We start from the raw sequence: 21,395 nt of genomic DNA, 5'->3' as shown, positions 1-21,395 counted from the left end.
CTGATTCCGATGACTAATCTGGGCGACTGACATAGTTTTTATGATGTCGAATGTATTTTTACAGTTTTTAATTTGGTATTTTTGCTAGGTATTTTCATGCGGGCTTGTAACTTTTTGTTTAGTAATTTGCGTATATAAAATTTCATGAGTTATGCTCAACTTGCTAAGGAAAATGTTGTTGATGAATGATATTGCTTTCGGTTATGGTTAGATCGGGTGCTTAGCTTAGGTATTTGGCCGACCAGATTAGTAAATCTGGCCTTTCCTTAGCCAGGGTGTGAGCTTGTGAAACCGAATGGGCCTAACTTGTGGGCTGGCTGAGGCACAGATTGATCGACGCTTGTGCTTGAAAACATGGCCGACCAGGTTAGTAAATCTGCCCTTAGCCAGGGCGCGAGCTTGGGAAGCCGAATGGGCCTAACTTGTGGGCTGGCAGAGGCACAGATTGATTGGCGCTTGCGCTTGAAAACATGGCCGACCAGATTAGTAAATCTGCCCTTGCCTTAGCTAGGGTGCGAGCTTGAGAAGCCGAATGGGCCTAACTTGTGGGCTGGCTGAGGCACAGATTGATCAGCGCTTGTGCTTGAAAACATGGCCGACCAGGTTAGTAAATCTGTGCTTAGCCAGGGCGCGAGCTTGCGAAGCCGAATGGGCCTAACTCGTGGGCTGGCTGAGGCACAGACTGATTGGCGCTTGCGCTTGAAAACATGGCCGACCATATTAGTAAATCAACCCTTGCCTTAGCCAGGGCGCGAGCTTGCAAAGCCGAATGGGCCTAACTCATGGGCTAGCTGAGGCACAGACTGATCAGCGCTTGCGCTTGAAAACATGGCCGACCAGAGTAGTAAATCTGCCCTTGCCTTAGCCAGGGCGTGAGCTTGCGAAGCTGAATAGGTCTAACTCGTGGGCTGGACAGTTGTCATCCATCTTTTGACATTTGGGATTACTGACGTTGCCTCGGAGAGCTGCATACATTGAAGGATAGATAGGGCGGGTGCACGCTAGAGGCCCTACTTATTTCCATTTAGGAAACTTAGGAGGGACGAAGATTAGCTGAATTAGACATCGCAATGAGTCGCAGTAGCGAACCTATGCGTACGGGAAGAAGGACGCCCAAGGATCGGGAAACAAAGCAGCCTCTTAGTCGTCGAAGCAGATCGCCCCGAAAGGACAGGCAACAACGGGGAAATTCTCTGCGCCCGCAACCGAGAATTGAGCCCGATGCGACGCCACGACCGTTGAGTTTTGCAGTTTTTGTGAGGAATAGACCAATAACGGAGGCAGATTCTATCATTAAAGACCCAGGTGTGGCAGTCGAGTTCGCTCGACAGATCTTCCCGCCGGAAGTCCAACAATCGATGGTCGGACGTCAAGATTTTACAGTATTTCGAGACGACATACATGGGGCTGTGAAAGGACTATATACTGCTTACGAAGTCGGCATGCGTCTGCGGGAAGCGCGATGTGAGAGTGAGAAAAAGGACGAAAGGAATCGCAGTCTGGAGATTCGTGCGAAAAAGACAGAGCGTGAGCTTCGGGAGCTGAAGAATGTTCAAACGAGCGCGTCGGTGGTGGCCGGTCAATCTAAATTGGTCGTTGAGGAGAGAGTGACTCAATGGACTGCGAGTTATGAAAAGGGGTTTCAAGACGGCCTGAAGGTCGGGATAGAGAAGACCAAACGAGACCTTGCCGAGGAGGTCTGCCGATGTGAAAATCGTGAATTCAAGCGCAGCTGGATCAAGGCCCTTCAAACCGAGAAAGCTCTCGAAGCCGTGGGCATTGATTCGGCTTCGCCGCTGTATCATCGTCACTACTTACCCTATTCCGATTTCAAAATTGAGAAGAGCAACGATGAGAGTGCCGAATAAAGAGACTTTGGAACGCAAGAACAGACTTCGCGCCGAACAAATAGAATTTCTTTTATTTTCAACGTTCGTATTTGGTCTCGAAATGTTATGTATTTCATTAAACGTATTATTTCAACTTACTGGCAAGTTTTGTGTTGCGTGGTGCAAATGTTTAAACAAGCATTGACCGGCTCGAATGGAGAACAATTCTTAGCGAATATTTATTCGGCCAGTGGAGTGGTCCGAATGCATCTCACAAAGGCTTCGAATTCGGAGACTTAATCGGCCCTAAGGTGTCATGCACCAAAAGGGGCTCCGAATCCGGAGACCTGATTTGGCCAATCGTGATATCCACGAAGGGAGCTCTGAATCCGGAGACTTAATCGACCCTAAGGTGTCATGCACCAAAAGGGGCTCCGAATCCGGAGACTTAATTTGGCCAATCGTGATATCCACGAAGGGAGCTTTGAATCCGGAGACTTAATCGATCCTAAGGTGTCATGCACCAAAAGGGGCTCCGAATCTGGAGACTTAAATTGGCCAATCGTGATATCCACAAAGAGCGCTCCGAATCCGGAGACTTAATCGGCCCTAAGGTGTCATGCACCAAAAGGGGCTCCGAATTTGGAGACTTTAATTGGCCAATTGTGATATCCATGAAGGGCGCTCCGAATCCGGAGACTTAATCGGCCCTAAGGTGTCATGCACCAAAAGGGGCTCCGTATCCGAAGACTTTAATTGGCCAATCGTGATATCCACGAAGAGCGCTCTGAATCCGGAGACTTAATTGGCCGTAAGGTGTCATGCACCAAAAGGGGCTCTGAATCCGGAGACTTAATTTGGCCAATCGTGATATCCACGAAGGGCGCTTCGAATTTGGAGACTTAATCGGCCTTAAGGTGCCATGCACCAAAAGGGGCTCCAAATCTGGAGACTTAATTTGGCCAATCGTGATATCCACGAAGGGCGCTCCGAATCCGGAGACTTAATCGGCCCTAAGGTGTCATGCACCAAAAGGGGCTCCGAATCCGGAGACTTTAATTGGCCAATCGTGATATCCACAAAGAGCGCTCCGAATCCGGAGACTTAATCGGCCCTAAGGTGTCATGCACCAAAAGGGGCTCCGAATCTGGAGACTTAATTTGGCCAATCGTGATATCCACGAAGGGCACTCCGAATCCGGAGACTTAATCGGCCCTAAGGTGTCATGCACCAAAAGGGGCTCCGAATCTGGAGACTTAATTTGGCCAATCGTGATATCCATGAAGGGCGCTCCGAATCCGGAGACTTAATCGGCCCTAAGGTGTCATGCACCAAAAGGGGCTCCGAATCTGGCAACTTAATTTGGGCAATCGTGATATCCACGAAGGGCGCTCTGAATCCGGAGACTTAATCAGCCCTAAGGTGTCATGCACCAAAAGGGACTCCGAATCTGGAGACTTAATTTGGCCAATTGTGATATCCACGAAGGACGCTCTGAATTCGAAGACTTAATCGGCCCTAAGATGTCATGCACCAAAAGGGGCTCTGAATTCGGAGACTTTAATTGGCCAATCGTGATATCCACGAAGGGCGCTCCAAATCCGGGGACTTAATCGGCCCTAAGGTGTCATGCACCAAAAGGGGCTCCGAATCCGGAGACTTTAATTTGGTCTTAGAAGGCTTAATCGGCCCTTAAAGGCTTGGGAGCGAGCTTGAGAAAACGAGAAGCTTTGTATTGCAACGGTGGAATATATACAAGTACCAAGCCCACAAGTCGGGTCAATGATAGAATTTAGGTAAATGTGTTGAATTCCAAGGCCGTGGCAGGCTTCTTCCTGACATGTCTGAGAGCCGGTATGCCCCTGTTCCTGCGATGGATTCTATCTGATAGGGGCCGTCCCAGTTTGGACCCAATTTTCCGTCGGCCGGTCTCCGGTCGGCTGGAAGTACCTTCTTTAGGACCAACTCTCCTGGCATGTATTGGCGCAACTGAACTCGCTGATTATACGACTTGGCGAGCTGCTGCTAATACCGTGCCATGGATGCCAGGGCGCGGTCTCTTCGTTCTTCGATTAGAATCAGATCCAGGGCAAGCATCATGTCGTTTCGGCCCGTATCAAAAACTTGCGATTTCAGAGTTGGGAGGCCGATTTCTAGGGGTAAGATTGCTTGGGTTTCAAAGCACAGAGAAAACGGTGTTTCTCCAGTGGATCTCCTCGGCGTAGTACGATGAGCCCACAATACACTCGGCAATTCTTCGACCCATTTGCCTTTAGCTTTTTCCAGCCTCTTTTTGATGTCGTCCAAGATGGATTTGTTAGAGGCTTCGGCTTGACCATTGCTTTGGGGGTAGGCCGGTGTAGAGAAGTAAGGCTAAATGCCATATTTGCTGCATAACTGTCGATATACGCCACAATCGAACTGGGTGCCATTGTCTGAGATGAGAGCTCTCGGAATGCCGAATCATGTTATGATGTTTCTTCATACAAAGCATTTAATGTCGGCATCTCGTATATGTGTTAAAGCCTCCGCTTCGACCCATTTTGTGAAGTAATCTGTTGCGGGGAATAAGAATCGCTTGTTCCCTGGGGCCTTCGGCAATGGTCCTACGATATCAAGTCCCCACTGAGCAAACGGCTAGGGGCTAGTGATAGAGTTCAACCCTTCGGCAGGCAGATGGGTTAATGGGGAGAACTTTTGGCACTATTTTCTTTTTTTTTACCTAACTCTCTGCGTCAGCTCTCATTGTCGGCCAATAATACCCCTGTGTTATAGCTCGATGGGCTAGGGAGCGTCCGCCAGAATGGGCACCACAACTGCCCTCATGTATTTTTGTTAGAAGTTCCTCCACTTTGTCGGGGTGCACGCATTCCAAATATGGACCAGAGAGGGACTTTTTATAAAGCCCTCCTTACGGATCCAGATAGTATCGCAGGGCTTTATTACGTAACTTGTGTGCTTCTTTTTTGTCCTCTGGGAGTTGTTCAGAAGAGAGGAATGCAGTAATGGGGTCCATCTAGCTTGGTGCGGATTCTATAACGTTGACATGGATTTCATCCGAAGGGCTAATACTCGGCTCCGGGATGAAGCCTACTTCGATAGTCCATTTGATCTCAGAATTGATGGCGGAGGCTAGGCACGCCAAGGCATCCGCGTGTGTGTTCTGGTCGCGTGTTATTTGGTTCAGTTCGTGATGGTCAAATTTTTTCAGCAAGGAATTGGCCGTTTTTATGTAGGCCGCCAAACGGTCGTTTCTTGCCGCGTACTCCCCCTTGAGCTGACTGATTACCAATTTTGAATCACAAAACACAAGCAGACGCCGAGCGCCTAGAAGGTGCGCATTCCGCAGACCGGCTAGAAGGGCTTCGTATTCGGCTTCGTTATTTGATGCTTCGAAGCCAAGCTTGACGGCCTGCTCAATTACTGCGCCGTCTGGAGACATGATTACAACTCCGACGCCGTTGCCCCTTTGGTTAGACGATCCATCACAGTATAATTGGCAAATATCCTCGACATAAATTCTCCAGTTCGGCTTTGGTTGAACTTTAGCCTTTGGTCGAACTTCGTCAGGTTTAAGGTTGGCAAGCTCGCCGGTGAATTCGGCAACAAATTCGGCCAACACCTGCCCCTTAATTGCGGTTTTAGGTAAAAATTGAATGTCGTATTGGCCGAGTTCAAGAGCCCATTTTGAAACACGTCCTGATGCTTCTGCACTCCGTAGTACTGATCGGAGGGGATAATCTGTTAGCACCCTAATGCTATGTCTCTGGAAGTAATGCATCAATTTTCTTGCCACTATGACTAGGGCTAAGATGAGTTTTTCCAGTGGAAGGTAGCGTGTTTTAGCGTCAAGCATTGCCTTGCTCACATAATACACTGGCCGTTGCTCCCCGTTCTCCTCTTTTTGCAGTACGGCACTGACGGCCCTATCGGAAACTGCCAGATATAAAATGAGCGGGTCACCAGCGGCGGGTGTTGTCAAGAGAGGTATTGAGCGGAGGTAGGTCTTGAGTCCGTTGAAAGCTATCTCGCATTCGGCGGACCATTCAAAAGCCTTACCCTGCCGTAGTGTCTGAAAGAATTGTCGGCAGCGATCTGTAGACCTGCTGATGAACCTGTTAAGTGCAGCGGCCATCCCCATCAACTTTTGGACTTCTTTTACTGAATGGGGGGAGCCAAGTTCCAAGATTACTGTGACTTGCCTCGGGTTGGCTTCGATTCCTTGGTGATTGACGATGTAACCCAGGAATTTGCCAGAGCCGATTCCGAACGCACACTTGGAAGCGTTCAGTTTCATTTTGTATTTGCGTAAGATGCTAAATGTCTTTTCTAAATCGGCTATATGATTCTGTTCTTCTTTGGACTTGACCACCATATCATCGATGTACACTTCCATAGTGTGACCGAGTTGCTCTTTGAACATGGCGGTGATCAGTCTTTGGTAGGTTGCCCTTGCATTCTTCAGCCCAAAAGGCATAACTTTGTAGTAGTAGGTTCCTCTTGGGGTGAGGAATGCAGTTTTGTCCTGGTCATCTAGATGCATGACGATTTGATGGTAGCCTCTGTAAGCATCGAGGAAGCTCATGCGTTGATGGTGTGTCGTTGCATCGACAAGCTAGTCGATTCTAGGTAGAGGAAAACAGTCTTTGGGGCAAGCTTTGTTCAGATCCGTGAAATTGACGTACACTCGCCAAGTCCCATTTTTCTTCTTCACCACCACTGTATTGGAGAGCCACGTAGGGTAAGTGACTTCTCTAATTGCCCCGGCGTCAAGCAGTCTATCTACCTCTTCAACAACGGCGACAGTGTGCTCCACGGCTGACCGCCGGCCTTTCTGAATGATCGGCTTACATTTGGGATCAACGTTCAGATGGTGCTGTGAAACTGACGGGTCTATTCCCGGCATTTCGTACGGAGCCCACGCAAAGACGTCGAGGTTGTTGAGCAAGAAAGAGATCAGCTGCTACCTGTTGGCCTGATTCAGTGAAGCGCCGATCATGAAGAACTTTTCTGGGCTTCCATCGATGTCAACGCAGTCTAAACCTTCCATGGCCTTCTCATTTGGATGCCGCCTAACGTCATCAAGGGTGTCCCGATTTGACACCTCAATGGAGTTTACTTGCAGTTCCTTTGGCGTTTTGGCAGCAAGGAGATAACATGCTTGTGCCGATTTCTAGGAGCCACGGATTTGCTCAATGCCGTGTTCTGTCAGGAAACGTAGCAGTTGATGATAGGTGCTTGGGATGGCCTGCAAGGTATGCAACCACGATCGCCCCATGATGAGATTGTACGGCGATGGTAGCCTGATGACCAAGAATTCCACATCCACCGTTCTGGATCCTGCTCGGACGGGTAAGCTGATCTTTCCCAATGGGTATTCTGGATTGGCATTGAAGTCGAATAGTGGATAAGGAGCCGGACTCACGTCTGACTCGTTGAATCCGAGTTTGATGAAGGTTTTATAATACATAACCTCCAAAGTACTGCCCTGGTCAATAAGAACGCGTTCGACGGTGAACCGATTTACGCGTAGCTCAACAACCAATGGATCAATGTGAGAGAGTGTTAAGCCAATCAAATCAGAGTCGTCAAAGGTGATACTTGGCGTTTCTCGGGGCCGCTTTGCTGGCGTGAGATGCTGTTGGGGGCCTGGATGTGATTGGATCGCATGTACGGCCAGGGCTGCTGGTAGGCTGTATATCATGTGGACGGTGTCAAGCGGAAATGCATCCTTCGGAAGGGCAGGTGTTTTGATCGCACTCCTCCGGACGCATTATTGGAGACGTTCGTCCTTTGCCAACTCCTCAAGATGATCTGTTGAGGCATAGCGGCCGTCAGTTTCTTGCTATCGGGCTCGAGATCGTCGATCATCTGCCATTGGGGGTCGCTCAGAAGCCTGGCGCACTGTTTGTTTGGATTTTGCTATTTTCGAGGCCAGATCGCAACGAAGGCGTTCGTTCTCAGCGATGATATTGTCCAACCTCTGTTTGGTTTGCCTAGCTTGTGCCATGGTCGCTTGTATTGTCTTTTGCGTTGGGTTTGAAGATGAGCAGAGGTCTAAGGCAAGTCTTGCTACGATGGTTTTTGGTCCAAGCAAGTTTGCTGGAGTGAGGTCATCTTTCCATGCGGTCTCGTCAGTGGCTATCGGACGATCTTCAGCCACGCATGCCATGGATGTATTTGAGTATTCCCACAGACGGCGCCAATTGTGGGGAGGTGGTTTGGAAATATTCTTCAGATCCTGGGAGATGCTAGTGATCCTCAACTAGTCACCTGAAAAGATACAAACACTCCGGTCGAGGGTGTCGGAATTAGCACTCTGACGGACAAGTCAGTTTTGACACTCAGGATAGCTTCTTTACTAAGTTAAGTGAAGTGATTCTTACATACCTTTCTAAATTTGTGGTTTTTGTATTTATACTTGCTTTTTGGGCCTCGGGGCCTGAGCCTACTTTTATCCCATTCTCCTTTTATTTATTCGAAGCTACTGATCTCCGGCTATTCGGCCTTCCTAACGTATTCGGCATCCTAGTCACGCAATATGGAGCCGAATAATATCTGATTTCTAGGCTACACACCTTCCAACTCTTCTATTTATTCGGCTCCCACATAAGCAGTATCCTCAAAGGCGATCAGACATAAAATCTTCATAACCTTAATAATTTCAGTTCTCAAAGGATTTTGATTAATTATGTGACACATCATAATAACAATAAATTTCTCATTCTAGCCAAATTATTTTTGCATACCTTTTCTGGCAAAGCTCATGAATGTGCATTATCAAAAATATTATAAATTTATAATTTTTATTTAAAAATTATTCAAGAAATATCAATAGGTGTTTTAAATATACACAATCATTTTTGATGAATCATTATTATTCCACACTATTTATTATTTGACATTTGTCAATTTATCTTCTAAAGGTTTGTACCATATGAATGTTATAACTATATTAGAAAATGACATAATTTTATAATTTTTGAGTCATAACTACAAAAAAAAAAAAAAAACACAAAAAAGTAATAACTAAAATCTTAAAATAATGTCATAATTAAAGAAGAAAATTTGTTATATCTAAAGAAGAAAATAATGTAACTAAAGCTGCATATGGTATGTGGGTGGGTGCGTATAATAGAATTCTCAAAAAGTATCGAGTTCCATTGTTTTAATCAATTAATATCAAATTGGACGTTACATGTGTATATAAATCATTTGTAGAAATATGATGTCTAATACAAAATCACAATAGAGTTAACTTTAATTAATATAATGATATTTTATATTATGATATGTGTTACAAAAGAATAATATTAATTTAAATTTTAAAAAAATTAATTTAAATAATTTATTTTAATAATCTTAACCTTATTATTTTATAAAAGTGTTACTTGAATTCTTGTATACAATAAATTTAGTTAAATTATTTGTTTATTTTGATAATTTGAGTTCTATTGTGCTATAAAAATGTAATTATCATATTATGATTTTATATGATATATATTAAATTATAAGATAGAAAAATAAACACTCATTTTGATATTAAAAATAATAATTAAATTAGAAAGAGAATTAGTAATATAAAAGTAAAAGTGATTCTAATTAATTAATTAATTAAATTTTTATTTTATTTTTATTTTGAAAATAAAAATATATAGAAATAGAACTACACAAAATTTATTTAAAGCATTAAATAGAAATATGTTGTGATCAGATTAAGAAAAAAATACATAAATTAATTATGTTGAGTACTGATTTTTTTGTAAATATTCTTTTTGAATTATTCATACATATTATATATAGGTATATAAAATTTAAATTAAATATAATTTTTTGTAATAAATAATTCAAAGTTAAATAAAAATTAAATATAAATTAATATTAAGAAATCAATAAATCAGATCAAAAATAAAAAATATAAAAGAAAATTAATTTGATCTGTGCGATATACATAATTAAGCACATTCTGTCTTATTTATTTATTTATTTCTACATCAAAATAATTTTTTTAAAATATCATAACAATTAAATTATAATTATATATATAGAGAATAAATATTTCTCAAATAGAATCCATATAAAATTGATTATTATAACTAAAATTTAGTTTGCGTAAAACTTTATATGCAATAGAAAATGCAAGATGATGCAACTTTTTTAGAAAAAGAGAAAGTGTAACACCCTGAAATAATTACAATAATTCGACCCAACACAATATACAGAAGACAACGTAATCAAATAGTAAACTTCCATTAACCTGAATCGTTATACAAAAGTGACACATGCGATATACATTCATAAATAGTCCATCATATATCTACAACATGTGTTACAAGTAGTAAAGAGGAATGAAAGTTAAATAGATAATTCTATGCCCTAAAGGCTTACATCTTGCCAAGTCATTACTTGGTTACAACAAAAAAGAGTCTAACTCTATACAATTTAAGCTCTTAGCTATACAAATAAGTACAAAAAGTAAAGCTCATGCTCCAAACTCCTTTTAAGCTACTGTCTTGGTGGAGGCATATCATCAACACCTGAAAATGGTTTTTCCCAAATAGGGTGAGCCAAAGCCCAGTAGAAACAATCTTGTTTATATGAGTTTTAACAAAGGTATAAGTAAAATGTGCATTTACAAGGCCAATGATAAAACATTCATTTTCTATATAATCATAAAGTGCCAAAATTCACATCTCAATCCCTTTTTTCTTCTTGTCAATTCAAGTTAATTCATTTTATCTCAATTCATCATCCAATTTCATTATCTTTCGGATGACCCATCTAAGACTACAACTCAATAGTTCCCAAATTAACACAATTATCACACAAACACTTCAATCTACCATTTTACGAAAAAAATTTCCGCGGGATCGGCACCCATGTATACGTGCGGTTTCGGGACTTTCACCGAGGACACACATGCCAACTTAATTCAATGGAGTCCATCCCCTATCTCCTCCCAAACATGGAGTACATTCCCTTTCTCCTCCCAACCAATCATACATATACAATGTATTTAAAACATAGTCATATTCAATGACAACCCACAAGAGATTAGTTTTAATTCACTTAATCCTTATGTAATTTCTACAACAATCATAGCTATCCTCCATTGATAGCACAATACAGATATTTCTAAACACATATTCAATCTCAAGACAGATAATTGATTCAAATTTCCAAAAGTATGAGGTAATGCATATCCAACTCCACCATTTACATCAACATTCATCCAATTTCATATTTATAATACAAATTTCATTTATTTATACAAAATAAATATTTGAACCATTTTAGGTTAACTTCCCTCTTTCCCAAATGTCAACCCAAATGCCAAAATTCAACAATTTTGAGACAATGTAACCTCATTTTCAAATCCCATGACCATTTATATCACATTCACTAGAAACCCTTATTTTGATTTTACATCCTAAACCCTAGGTTTGTCCAAAATACTTCCAAAACCCACAATTGTTACACAACAACCAATAACTAAGTTAAAAACCATAAGAATGTCACGACCCCAAACCGCCCTTAGTAGTTTGGTGCCGTGATGGCCAGTAATCCGAGATTACCGAAGGCCAACTTTCAAAATTCACACACAATCAGAGTATAAATGTATGAGGCTCAAAAGTGCGGAAGCAATAATTTAAAATACAAGTGGTCCATAAGAGCAGTGCATAAGTCAAATGGAATGGCATACATCTTTACATAGCTTTAAAACTTGAATACATATAAAATGAGGTACAAAAATACATATTACATCTTGATAAAAGGCTTCTCGAGCCGACATGTTCAAAATACATAAACTTCAAGATTGTCGACATAAACAAAAACACTTGAGCTACAAATCATGAAACATAATCTTCAGGATTGCCAACATCCTTACAGCCGACATAACATGCATACAAAACACACATCTCAGCATAGCCGACTTCTTGCTTGTTACCTACATATATACATAGGGAGGGTGAGTTTGGATACTCAGTGAATGGTAGAAGAAATAAAGGGGTTAAATGAATGATTCCCGAGGTCTTTCAAAACAATGCATAATATATCTTTGTCAAAACCATACTTATCATAGCTTGTACAAAACATGAGATAAATCTTGTTCATCAAACTTGATCTTACAAAACTTACTTACTTAACATATGTCAAATCTTATAACATAACCTCGGCATAACCTTGGTCCTTCAAAACTTACTTACTTACAAGACCCACGCGGTAAACCGTCAGTGGCAAAACAAGACAAAGCAAGGGAGATATCCCAAACAAGGGTGCTGCGTAAGTTTAGAGTCCTCCAGCACAAGGGACCTATGTTACAAGAGCCTGTAGCCCTTTAACACTTGGGTGTTGCGCAAGTTTAGAGTCCTCCAGCACAAAGGGACCTATGTTACAAGAGCCCGTAGCCCTTTAACACTTGGGTACAAATCAAGGGTGCTGCGAAAGTTTAGAGTCCTCTAGCACAAGGGACTTTCCGAGAACATCGTCAAAACAAAGCTTACTTGATACATTACCATTCAAAACAAAGCTTATACTTGATTCATAAAATAGGGATATCATTCATGCTTAACAAATACTTTTATCAAAACAAGGCAAAGCTTTATCAAAACCTTAGGAACATAACTTTATTAAAAATACCACTCACATAGTTCTTGGGACGTCGGGATCAAGGCAAAGGTCCAAGTCCTACAAACACATGGCAAAGCATACTGAACGTACTTCTCAAAACAAGTCTTACATGCATGCAAATGATCTCGGGAAACATGCTGGAAGTCAAAACACTATTTTACATGTCAGGGAGACATGCTGGGTACCAACCAGGTCTTTGCCGAGGTCCCACACCTCCTGGCCGAGGTGTGGCTACCTAGGCTTTGGCATGCGGCTGCATGCTGAGGTGCGCACAAGACAAACTAAGGTGTAAGTGATCATACAAGATAGGCCAAGGTGAGATACGATGCTTGGCCTAAGTGTGAGGTCTAGGTAAGAGTGATCTCGGTGACTACACCTCGGGAAGTGAGGTCTGGAGATCTGGGTTTCCACCCGTGAAGAACAGGAAGAACATGAACATGAAGATCATGAAGAACATGGATGCCAAAATCATAACTTCTTTATTACAAAAATCTGGGATTTCATGCTATGAGTTCGAAAACATGGACCTGGGTACCCATACTCGAAAATCATGTGAAAACAAACACAAAACATGGATCTAGGCATAAACTTTCGGATCAAAACATGACTTTTCTTGAAGAACACATGAATGCTATTTCTCTTTCTAAAACTAAACTTCAAAGCAATACATGGTTTACAAATCATATTCAATCATGTAATGCAATATCATAAACATAAGGAATAACATGCGCAGATCAAGAATCTAACCTTAGAACACGGATCTAACGGTTCGATCTTTAGGGATCAAGCTTGGAAATCTTCTCTCCTTCAAGAACTCCTCTCCCTCTTCTAGAGTTTCTCTCTCTACTCTTCAAAACAAGTATAGGAACAAATCATGGGGTTCTCTCTCTGCCGGCTGACTTAACTCTCAGCTCGGACATGTGGCAACGGCTGGTTGGTTCTCTTCAAAAAGGTGATAGATTGACAAGACAAGACTATGACAAAGTGTATCTAATAGGCTACTCGGTATGGCACTCCGACAAGTGGTGACATCGGCTAAGGACAAGGCTTCGGCAACTAAGGTGACAATGACCTCGGCTAGGATGGACAACACTTGACTAAGCTGTGCCACACCTTGGCCTAGATGTGCCACACCTCGGTCTAGGTCATACCACTCCAGGACAAGGTCACTCAGGTGCAAAGGTAACATCTCGGCCTAGATGATACACATCTTGGCCTTGGTGATTCACACCTCGGCCTAGATAATGACATCTCGGCCAATATGTCAGGGCGAAGGTGGAGGTCAAACAAAGGGGTTCCAAGATACTTCTAGACTGAAGATGACCTCGGCTTGGAATGATCTAGGCGTAACGTAACCTAGGCTTGGCATAATTTCAGCTTAACATAACTTAGGCTTAACATAGCAGGGAAGGGGCAAGGCATGCGAACAACACTTAGACATAACACATAAAACACAAAGCAAGACGAGATTCATGAATGCAAACTTAACAAGATAAAGTTATGTAAATGAACTTGAGTATGACTATGACACGAATACGGGTTGTTACAGCAACTTAACATGGCAAAACATACAAATGCATGCAAACATGACTAGGACAAAAAATGTGGGTTGTTACAAAGAAAGTGTAGAAAATCTCTACTTCAAGCTTAGAAGGCCAAAGGGAGATATGGAAAAACTTCAAGGACACCAAAACCAAGCTTTAATCGGATCAAAATGTAGCCCTTGAGATGCTCTACCTTTTAAACAAAGGCAAGTGGGTAGAGATATCACTAGAACTAGGTGAAAATGTAGAGAGAGAGAGAGAGAGAGAGAGAGAGAGAGAGAATGTGTTTTAGAGTGAGTGTTTTAGAGAGAAAGGGTCCCGATCTAGGGTTTTGGTGGAATAAATGATGTAAAATGGTGCTGCTACAAACTGATATATGCACAGTCCGCTCGAGTGCAAGAAGTGACGCTCGACTTATTGTGTCTGATGCTCGAGCGTCAGACACAATAAGTTGTTCCGCTCGAGCGCCAAGACACAATGAAAAAAGACACTCATCGCTCGAGCGCAAGAAGTGACGCTCAAGCGTAGAAAACACGTATCCAGTAGTTTTGCAAGCAATAGACCAACCGCTCGTGCGCAAGAAATGGCCACTCAAGCTGAGCCCACTCAAGCACAGAAAGACCCACTCGAGTATAGAATACACTCTTCCAATAGTTTTGCAGACCTACAAAAGTACTGGGAGTTTACAAAGCCCGCTCAAGTGCAAGAAGTGCCGCTCGAGCGGAGGAGCAAAAATCTGGGCAACAAGAGTTTGGAAATCAAGCAGCCAACCTATCCCAAACACAACCACGGCAACCCAAAAGACAAACTTAAAGGAAAACAAGGGGAAAAGAGATGAACAACAACACTAAACCACAAAACCCGAGTCTGGAATACAATAAAGGTTGGGTCAAAACCGAAATCGCTATAATATCCCCCCTTAAGTAATTTCGTCCCGAAATTTCAAATCAAGTTAAAATCATTATTAAACTATTTACAATAGTGATAATCTATTAATTTCAACACCATGACCCATTCTCCGGTCATCCATTTTTCATCAACAAGATAAATTGATTCTTAGCATTGAATATACAATTCATATTTTCTCAAAACATATGCAATGTTTGTAATAAACTCATGTTTCCAAAACATAAACAACATATACAATGCTTCCACCTTTCCAAAACATATACAATGTTCTCATATTCTATTAATCATAATCATAATACAATACATGTTCAAACATCAGCAAATAAGTCTGGATACTTCTCGCGGACTCCCAATTCACGTTCCCAAATTGTTTCCTCAACCCCGTGATGTTTCCACAAAACCTTCACCAAGGGTATTGTCTTGCCTTGCAAGACTTGATCTCGCATATCTAAGACTCTCACCGGTCTCTCCTCATATAAGGCGTCCTCATCTACCTCTAAGTCGGTCCAATCCAACACGCGTGACCGATCCGCCTCTCCGAAGCATGCTAATATAAAAACACATCATGAACCCTTGAAAGTTTTAGCGGTAACGCTAAACGGTAAACTACCTCCCCGATCCGCTCAAGGATCTCAAAAGGCCCAATAAATCGAGGGGACAACTTCCTGCTCTTTCCAAATCTCATCAAACCCCACCAAGGTGATATCTTCAAAAGGACATGGTCTCCCACCTTAAAAAACAAGGGTCTCCTTATACGGTCGACGTAACTTTTCTGGCAACTCTAAGCTATAGCTAATTGCTTGCGGATAAGTGCCACCTTCTCCATCGTTTTCCAAACCAACTCTGGCCCCAACAAAGGTGTACCGCCCACCTCGGCCCATCACACTGGAGATCTACACGGTTGGCCACACAAGTCCTCAAATGGTGCCATGCCAATACTCGATTGGAAACTATTATTATAGGAAAACTCCACTAAGGGAAAATGCCTCTCCCAAGACCCCTTGAAGTTAATGACACAACCCCGATGCATATTCTCAAGGATCTGAATAGTATGCTCGAACTGCCCATCAGTTTGAGATTGATACATGATGCTAAAAGTCAATTTAGTCCCCAAGGCACTCTGCAAGCTCTGCCACAACTGAGCTGTAAAACGTGGATCTCTATCTGAAACAATCATCATAGAGACCCTGTGCAACCTCGCTATATCCTTAATGTAAAGGTCAGCAAGATAGTCTACCGAGTTACTCACATGCATAGGTAAAAAGTGTATCGACTTAGTCAACCGGTCAACTACCACCCAAATGGCATCACTATCCCGTTGAGTCCTCAGGAGACCCACAACAAAATCCATTATGACATGCTCCTACTTCCACTCAGCTATAGACAAGGATTGCAACAAACCCACTAGCCTCTAATGCTCGGCCTTCACTTGTTGACAAGGCACCTCGATACAAACACGGCTATATCTTTCTTCATACCTCTCCACCAAAACTGACGACTAAGGTTGTGATACATCTTTGGGCCTCCCAGATGCACTGTAAGGCGTGAATGATGAAACTCTTAGAGTACTTTCTCCTGGAAATACTCTGGTACGAACAAATGGACACGGTATCTCACACTCAGGTCGGGATACCTATTCAAGCCCTTTTTTACTTTCCCACTAGAGATCTTCTCCTAGAGGGATTCCACCTCAAGGTCATCCTTCTGTGCTTCTAACACTCAATTCACAAGTGAGGGTTGTATAACTACCGTAAACAACGCTGCAGTCTCAACGAACTCGCCAAGATACAAGTCAAATTCACCAAGAGCACCCAACATCTCCCATTCCCGAATGGCGATACAAGCTACGCTGCTAATAGATTTCCTACTCAAGGCATCGGCCACAACATTGGCCTTTCCCAGGTGATAATGTAACTCAAAATCATAGTCCTCTATGAACTCCATCCACCTCCTATGCCTCAAGTTTAAGTCCTTTTGGGAAAACAGATACTTCAGACTCTTGTAATCCAAAAACACGTCAAATTTCTCTCCATACAGATACTGCCTCCAAATTTTCAAGGAAAATATCACCACTGCTAACTCTAGGTTGTGAGTATGATAGTTTCTTTGATGGGTTTTCAACTGCCGTGAGCCATAGGCTACTATCTTCCACTCTTACATCAATACACAACCCAAACCTTCCCGTGAGGCATCAAAATATACTGAATAGCCCAACTCCCTCTCCAGAACAATTAACACTGGAACAGTGGTAAGTCTAATCTTAAGTTCTTGGAACAACTTCTCGCAAGTCTCATTCCAAACAAACTTAATTCCCTTCCTCGTCAATCTAGTCAATAGTGAGGCTAGCCTAGAAAAATCCTTCACAAATCAACGGTAATACACGGCCAACCCCAAGAAACTACGAATCTTAAAGGCATTCTTAGGTTGTTCCCAATCTTGCATTGCCTCTATCTTTGATGAATCTACAGTCACCCCTTCCCCAAATACCACATGGCTTAAGAACTTAACCTCTCAGCCAGAATTCACACTTCCCAAACTGAGAATACAGCTTATGGGCTATAAGCAACTCAAGTACTACTCGTAACTGTTCCGCGAGCTCCTCTTTAGAGGGTGAGTAAATCAAGATGTCATCCACAAAGACAACCACAAAACGGTTAGCCCAAAGGGCATCACTAGAAACTCATAATGACCATACCGTGTACGAAATGCCGTCTTTGAAATATCCTCATCCCTCACTCTCAACTAGTGATAACCCGATCTCAGGTCTATCTTAGAGAAGTAACACGACCCCTTCAACTGATCAATCAAATCATCTATATGAGGCATTGGGTACTTGTTCTTAACAGTTACTCAGTTCAACTTCCGGCAATCAATACAAAATCGCAATGCTCCATTTTTCTTTTTAGCAAAGAGAGTCGGTGCTCCCTAAGGCGAATAAAACCCTTACCTAATAACTCCTGGCGTTGAATCTTCACCTCACTCAACTCGGCAGGTGCAAACCTATACGGTGCCATAGAAATCAGTGTCATACCAGGCACTAGATCAATAGAGAACTCAATTTCTTGATGAGGTGGCAAACTAGTAAGGTCCTCCGAAAAAACGTTCGGGTATTCACAAACCACCCTTGGCAACTTGACTTGGACTTCATCAGACTCACCACTCAAGGAATTTGGGAAAAGACAGCTAAGTTCACTCTGCTCACGGGGGTCATATACTGGTGATAAGAACCTATCCACCTAGTCCCCCAAGAAATGAAAACAATCACCGCTCAGGGTACATACAGTAACCCTCTGGCAGTAGTAATCTATAATAGCTCGGTATGATGACAGTCTGTCCATACCCAAAATAACATGGAAGCTAGACATATTAATCAATACAAATGAAAAAGGAAGTCGACGATCGGAGACCTCTATATCACAACCCCAACACCCCTGTTTTAAATTCATCTTACCACCAATAGGTGACTCTACATAGATAGAAGATGCTAATTGAGCCAACTCCAACTCCAAAACCGATACAAATGTAGACGAAACAAATGAATGGGATGCACCAGTATCAATCAGCACATTAGCAACTGAATTGCAAAACAAGAAGGTACCTCTCGTTATTAAAGGAGACAGTATAAGATCTGGCATAGTAACAGCATACACACGCCCGGTGGGTCTCTACTCAACTTGCTCATCCCTCGGAGCATATGCCTAATGCACTGATTGAGCCAAAGAGGCTTCCTGATTGGTTCTCAAGGCCTGTACTAACTATGAAGGCTGGTGGCTCTATGTCTGCCTCGAACCAAATGCACCAAATGTGCCATCAAACTGTGGACGAAATCTTTTCATGTTCCCCACCTGGCCACACTAATAACAAGTGAGCGGCTGGCCTCTTCCCTAGCTCTAGCTCTGAGAATGAACCGAAGATGATGTTGCTTATTGCCCTCCTTCACTCTGCGGGCAAGTTAGAGACTTGTGGCCCAACTGACCACACTTAAAACAAGTAAAATCTCTCCAGTCACCCCTCCCAGAACCCAAACTCGATACAGAAAAGGTGGATCTAGACTAAACTCCCTAGGATGACTGGGGATTAGAACTCCTCTGCCTCTTGTTGTTCCCCTGATTATCTTGACTCCTCCTGAAGCCCCTCATTCTCTCCTCCTCCATCTGCATAATGGTCTCAAGATGGGCCACCGCCTCCACAAGGTGCCCATAATCTCTAATCATGGATCCGGCCACTCAGAACATGAGTCTAGTCCTCAATATCTTCTCGAACTCTAGACAACAACGCTCATCAGTTGCCACAAGTTCTACTGCAAACCTCGACAAACTGGTGAATGTTGTCTCAAACTCGGCCATTGGTGTGTTCAATTGCACCAACTTAGAGAACTAGTCTCTCAACTTTTCCCTAACTGTGGGAGGCAAAAACTTACCCTGGAAGGCGTTGAGGAATGCCTCCCAAGTCACCCCAATGTATCCATACGGATACTTCTGCCACTGACCCGCATCTTCCTTCAGCTAGAAGGATGCCAAGGTCACTCGCAACTAGTCATCCTCGATGCCAGGCATCTCGAACGTTTTCACCATCTGCTCTAGTCATTCATCTGCCTTCAGTGGCTCTTTGGGATCACCCAAAAACTCGTCTGGATTTAACCGAAAAAACTCTCTCTTCAATAACGATGGCCCTGCCTCAGCGACCTGGGCCTGGAATTGATTCTCAACCCTGAGAATGTCCATGGATTCCCGCAATGCTTTGGCCATTTCGCAGGCTAAGGCACCCATGGCTTATAGACCAACCGGTTCAGCCACATTGGCCTGACCAACCCTTTCTTCCTGTGCCAGAATATCGTCCAGTAAAGGCACTTCATGCCTCCTAGGCCTACCGAGCCTACCACCACCATGTCCACATCCTAACATCATAATAAAGGTAACAAAAGAGATTAGCATATTTACAAATATAAATTAGCATATTTACAAATGTACTGAAACTAACTCACTCACGTCCTAATGTGATGGACAATAGTAATTCACTCCACATAAACACATATGAATTTCATTTTTGGATAATGACTGTCCCGTAGCATTGCCAGAGTTTCAGTTAGAAACAGTAGTGATCAAGTGCTTTTCTAACAGGACTCCGAAGAACCCGTGGACTCGATCAACATCCTAGAAATTAAATTCCATACCCATATAATCATATAAGCATGTTATCACATAAGCATACAATACATACTAACGTCTGAGCTAAGCGAGACAAACCTATTGTAGTAATAACCACTTTTCATGTACCCAAATTATTCAAACCCTACACGCTCTGATACCAATTTGTAACGTTTCGAAATAATTATAATAATTCGACCCAACACAATATACATAAGAAAACGTAATCAAAATAATAAACTTTCATTAACCTGAATCGTTCTAAAAAAATTGACACATGTGATATACATTCATAAATAGTTTATCCTGAATCTACAGCATGTGTTACAAGTAGTAAAGAGGAATGAAAGTTAAACGGATAATTATATGCCCAAAAGGCTTACATCTTTCCAAGTCATTACTTGGTTACAACAAAAGAGAGTCTAACTTTATACAATTTAAGCCCTTGGTTATACAAATAAGTATAAAAAGTGAAGCTCATGCTCCAAACTCCTTCCGAGCTACTGATTTGGCGGAGGCATATCATCAACACCTGAAAATAGTTTTCCCAAGGGTGAGCCAAAGCCCAGTAGGAACAATTTAACACAATATATGAGTTTTAACAAAGGTATAAGTACAATGTGCATTTACTAGGCCAGTGATAAAACATTCATTTTCTATATAATCATGAAGTGCCAAAATTCACATCTCCATCCCTTTTTCATTCTCATCAATTCAAGTTAATTCATTTCATCTCAATTCATAAGCCAATTTCATTTTCTTTCAGATGACCCATCTGAGAATACAACTCAATGGTTCCCAAATTAACACAGTTATCACACGAACACTTCAATCTGCCATTTTACGAAAATTTCGTTCGCAAGATCGACACCCATGTATACAAGTGGTTTCGAGACTTTCACCAAGAACACACAAGCCAACTTAATTCAATGGAGTCCATTCCCTTTCTCCTCCCAAACATGGAGTACATTCCCTTTCTCCTCCCATCCAATCATACATATACAATGTATTTAAAACATAGTCATATTCAATGACAACCCACAAGAGATTAGTTTTAATTCACCTAATCCTCATGTAATTTCTACAATAATCATAGCTATCCTCCACCGATAGCCCAATATAGATATTTCTAAACAGATATTCAATCTCAAGACAGATAATTGATTCAAATTTCCAAAAGTGTGAGGTAATGCATATCCAACTCCACCATTTACATCAACAACATCCAATTCCATATTTATAACACCAATTTGATTTATTTATACAAAATAAATATTTGAACCATTTTAGGTTAATTTCCCTCTTTCCCAAATGTCTACCCAAATGCCAAAATT

Source organism: Camellia sinensis, chromosome 4, assembly GCF_055761805.1.
Source record: "Camellia sinensis isolate YWXY chromosome 4, ASM5576180v1, whole genome shotgun sequence".
Classification (NCBI taxonomy): Eukaryota; Viridiplantae; Streptophyta; class Magnoliopsida; order Ericales; family Theaceae; genus Camellia; species Camellia sinensis.
Note: the sequence above shows the minus strand (reverse complement) of the source record.